This window comes from Triticum aestivum, unplaced genomic scaffold (assembly GCF_018294505.1).
Source record: "Triticum aestivum cultivar Chinese Spring unplaced genomic scaffold, IWGSC CS RefSeq v2.1 scaffold17038, whole genome shotgun sequence".
Lineage (NCBI taxonomy): Eukaryota > Viridiplantae > Streptophyta > Magnoliopsida > Poales > Poaceae > Triticum > Triticum aestivum.
Genome location: NW_025229140.1, coordinates 10,840 through 16,270, shown reverse-complemented (window position 1 = coordinate 16,270; position 5,431 = coordinate 10,840). Strand labels below are relative to the sequence as shown.

The 5,431-nt window shown below is 43.2% G+C and overlaps 1 pseudogene; it reads left to right on the top strand.

Annotated features, from left to right (window-relative positions):
• Positions 1-298: 298 nt before the first annotated feature.
• Positions 299-1,581, top strand: LOC123174847 (zingipain-2-like; annotated as a pseudogene).
• The last annotated feature ends 3,850 nt before the right edge of the window (positions 1,582-5,431 follow it).

Genomic DNA, 5,431 nt, shown 5'->3' with positions numbered 1-5,431 from the left:
ATCCGGCAAACAAGAAAAACCATGGAGAAGTAGAAGAAGAGTATACAGAGTGACGAGAACAACCACCGTCGTCGGATACAAACATCCATGGACTCCCAGTCAATACGTACGTTCGACTTCGGCGTTTGAACGCGGATCCATGGACGAAAAGTATGGAATCCGCTCGTATGCCCCGTCTTGCTCGCCATGCCCGCTCCTATAAATAGAAGCGCCGGCAGCATGGTTGCTACGTGCTTAGTAGCTCGTAAACCATTGCATTGCAAGAAGAAGCAAGCAACTAATTATATAGCTTAGCTTAATGGCGTCGACTCACAGCTCGCGCCGCCTCGACGGCACACTGTTTGCGCTTCTGCTCGTGCTTGCGGCCGCCACCGCCTTTGTCAGTGCTGCCGCGGCGCGAGGGGACGCGCTGGCCGCCCGGCACGAGCGGTAGATGGCCAAGTTCGGGCGCGAGTACACGGACGCTGCCGAGAAATTACGCCGGCAGGAGGTGTTCGCGGCCAACGCGCGGCACGTCGAGGCTGTCAATCGAGCGGGCAACCGGACATACACGCTCGGCCTCAATCAGTTCTCGGACCTCACCAGCGAAGAGTTCGCGGAGAAGCACCTCGGGTACCGCCACCAGCACGGCGTGGACAGCACGCCGGTGGCCGCGGTGAACATGTCCAATGCTCAGTACGACTCCACGCCGGACAGCGTGGACTGGAGGGCCGCGGGTGCCGTCACCCAAGTCAAGAACCAAGGCTCATGCGGTAAGAATCTACAGCTCCTGCAATGCATGCATGCATATATTAATTTAATGTAACGCCGTAGCATAAGCCAAAGTTCCCAAATGAATATACACGTACAGGTTGTTGCTGGGCGTTCGCGGCGGTAGCGGCGACGGAGGGGCTCGTAAAGATAGCCACTGGCAACCTCATCTCCATGTCAGAGCAGCAGGTGCTGGACTGCACGGGTGGCGCCAACTCCTGCAACGGCGGCGACATCAACGCTGCCCTAAGCTACGTCGCCTCGAGCGGCGGCCTTCAGCCAGAGGAATCCTACGCGTATACCGGCCAGCAGGGCGCGTGCCGCAGCAGCAGCGCCATCCCAAACTCGGCCGCCTCCATCGGCGCCCCCCGAATGGTGGAACTGCACGGCGACGAAGGCACCTTGCAGGAGCTCGCGGCCAGACAGCCGGTGGCCGTGCCCGTGGAGGCTGGCCGTGACTTCCAGCACTATATGAGGGGCGTGTACACCGGCAGCTCGTCGTGTGGACAGAACCTGAACCACGGCGTGACGGTGGTGGGCTACGGGACGGACAGCGGCGGGCAGGCGTACTGGATGGTGAAGAACCAGTGGGGGACGGGGTGGGGCGAGGGGGGCTACATGCGCCTCACGCGCGGGAACGGCGGCAACTGCGGCATGGCCACCTACGCCTACTACCCGACCATGGACGGCTCTTAAACACCACTACTACTGTACATCAGTCGGTCCATGCATCATCGAGTACTATAGTTTATCAGCACCATGCAGTATATACGGATTTACTTTCTGAATAAAGCATGGATCCTTGTAAAAAAGATCCATTTGCCTATGTAATACCACAAATTTGTAAGCTTGTACTATATGAAAATAAACATTTGTACTACATCAGTCCATCCAGCATCGAGTATTGGTTTATCAGCTAGCTACACTATGATGTATATGTGGATTTCGAATCTTTTTGGAAAAGAAGTGGATTTTGAATAATGAACATTGAACGCATGCATGGATCCTCGTACGAAAGATGCATTCGCCTACGTAATAGTATGAACTTGGAAGAATCTCTATGAAAATAAAATTTTCTGATTCAATCAAACACACATTCTTAATGTTCTTCCCATGTCCCGCCTTTTCGTCTTTTTTCAGGCACGTTCTTCTTCCTCTCACGACCCAACACAAATCTTCATTATATATATTCTTGTCCTTTTACTTCATTACAGGAGCCATATTTTTTTATCAAAAACAGTAGGATATGCTACCTTAAAATATTATCATCTATAACACTAAACTCCCTAATTTTATAGAGCCCACATTCAATTAAGGTCTGCAATTAGAATTGGGTCATCCGATTTTGACCAGGTCAACAATTTCTCAGAACTATCTCATTCGATTCTTTAATACTATACACTATCTTTTCTAATTTTAAGACATCATAATTAATTGAGGTCTTTCATTTTGAATTGGGTCTACCGATTTTGACCGGGTCAACAATTTATCGGAGAGCTCTCCTATTCAATTCTTAAATCACTATGTTCCCTAATTTTAAAGTTCTTTCATTTAATTGAGGTATTCAATTTCAGACTTGGTTTACAATTTTGACAGGGTCAACGATTATTTAGATCAATCATCAGCAACCTGCATATAAAAACATATCAACCCCGTGCACCCTCCCACCATCTAGAAAAAAGAGGCGCCACTATGTGATAATGTAGCCCCAATATAGTACATGAAACCACCTGATGAGGTTTGCCTCTATCACCACCAGCGTGGAAATTTCCTCACATGAATATAGGTTAGCTAGTGGATAACACTGAATCACACCGCGGAAAGCCCACCAAATCACAACATTATTAAATAAAAATAAAACACACTCCATCATCCCCCGCCAAACTAAATATTCCATCAATTCCAGAATATAAGGGGCATTAGTTTTGACCAAGTTTAGAGCAAAAAATATTGACATCCACAATATTAAACGAAAAGGTATGAAAATTCATTTCATTATGAATCTAATCATACTTATTTGATATTATGAATTTTGATATATTTCTCTAAAAATTTGACCACACTTAAAATGTTCAACTTTTTAAAAAGTAATACACATTATATTTTGAAACACAGTGAGTATCATTTTTTAAGAAACCCAACAACACCAACGGCGTAGCAAAGCGCGTCAAACCCTTCTAGTATCAGAAGAACTGCCCAAAAAATTGCAAGAAAAAAGAACTCAAAAGATAGAAAGAAAATATTTTATGTCGGTCTTTTGATATGCGGATAGACAAGTAATCCAAGATCTAATTTGGACAACACGCTCCAAGGGAGAGCTCATGCTTGCAGCGGACACACGACATGAAGCCACTGAACTCATGTATGCAGCGGACATGAAGCCACCAAACACACACACACACACACAAGTGTTACCCTCACCTAGTAGGGCGTGCACATGCGACCCAAATTTTCACTTTGTTTTTCTTTCATGGAAATTCCAAAAAATGAAGTTCCAAAATTTCAAGAAGATGGTTTTTTAGGACGTTCAAATTTTTTCTATTTTTGAATGCTATGAAAGTTTTGAACTTTGAAAAGTTCTAAAAACTGTTAAATTTTTAATGAGAAACTTTTGAAGGTTTTCACATTTTCGGAACGTTCAAAGTACTGAAAGTTTGGCCTAGAATTCTCAAAATTTGGAACTATAACTTCTGAAAGTGACCAAAAAGGTAAGTTTGACCTAGAATTTTTTTTGCCACGACTCCCACGAATGTCATTCCCTGTTGAAACTTGGCAACCACTTAAAACAATTGTCATTCTTTGCCACCAACTTATTTTCTGATTTTTTTTTGTTTTTTTAGGTTTTACTGTTCATGGTGGTGTGATAAGAGCTAAAACTCGGATGGGCACTTACCAACACTTTTGTCAGGAATGCAATTGACATTGACATATAGGTGATGTTTTTCCAAATATTTTGATATATTATTTGCATTTCTCTTATTTAGTATGAATTAGTTATGAAGTTTTCAAAGTGACGATCAAATGGTCAAAGGGCAAAAGCAAAAGATGCTAAAGTGGGTTGGAGAAGACCACGTGTTTTCAGAAACTAGGGGCAATCCTGACGAGGGAGACACAACTAAGGGTATAAAACCAATTATCCCATATCAAAATGATTATACCACTTAGATTCAACAATTTTTATATTACGCAATAATCAAATACAATAAATCATATGTATTTTCAGTTTCAGTTCTCATGTTTTTAATCCAAATATTCATGTTTTATACAATTAAACATTATGAAAATATAGTGTACCCAATTCTGGCAGCAATACATGTTGGTCGGCCAACGCTGACAACAACCTCCCATGCGAGACAATGGCAACAGCCTCCCACCGATGGCATCAAAGTCAGGCGAAGGGCCCGGGTTTGGATCCATGCGTGATAAGGACCTACATCTAAGAAGGCTCAGACCAAACCGGTTTCTCGTTTGTATCGAGTCCATATGTGCAGCGAACTCGACGCGAAGGGATGCGCCTCGACGGAGTGATGCTGACATCGCGTTGTTGCTCCGCACTACTCTCCCCTCACGGCCCATACCAACGTTCACACTTGACCTTTTTCGGCACCATGGTCGTGTCTAAGTGTGGCCAGTATGAACAAGCACTTGCAATGATCCAGGGGTAGTTATCTCTGTTTGTTAGTTTGTCCGCCGTTTTTTGGTGTTCCCATATGTTTTCTTATTCGTGGTAATAGCTTTGGGGATAATTCATAGAATGGATATAGTAGTATTGCTCACTAGTAGGTTATGTTATTGATATGAGTAAATGTGGTTTCTAATTGTTAACATATAGATGGTTACTCTGATTTTTGTTGAAATATGAGCACTAGCTATGTTTATGTTCATCTACAAGAGCAAATTAGTTTGTAAAAGTTTTCATTATCACTTTCAGATTGTCAGCTGAATTGTTTGAGGACAAGCAATAAGTTAATATTGGGGGAGTTGATACGTCTCCAACGTATCTACTTTTTCAAACACTTTTGCTCCTGTTTTTTCTTCTACTTTGCATCATTTGAGTGAAACTAACTCGGACTGATGTTGTTTTCAGTAGAACTATCATGGTGTTGTTTTTGTGCAGAAATAAAAGTTCTCGAAATTGAACTGTGATTTTTGGAGAATTATTTTGAAGTAAATAAAATATACTGGAATTAAGATGGACCGGCTGTAGCAGTGTACAGAGATAGTGGAGGAAACTATTTGGGGAGTTCAAGCTTAGTAATCGATGGATTACATGACCCAGCTACTCTTGATGTGATCACATGCAAGGAGGCACTGGCGCTAATGATGGACCTGCGTTAATAGAATTTTGTTATAGCTTCCGACCCCCAGCAAGCAGTGAATGACATTATCAAAGGCGCGAAGGGAAGCTATGGAGCTATCATCAATGAAATCAAACTTCAAGTGTCATTTTTTACTTGTAATTTTACTTTTAAAAGTCATGTCGTGAATTATGAAGCACATAGTTTAGCTAAGCATGCTCTTAGTCTCGATCATGGGCGTTATATCTCGTTTGACCAACCTCACACTACTAGGAAAAACCTTATACACAGAATCTTACCTGCAACGTGGTTTAAACAACCCGCTACTGCTACTTAGCAGTAGCGCGCTTTAGAAAAGCTCGCTACTGATATCCAAGTAGCAG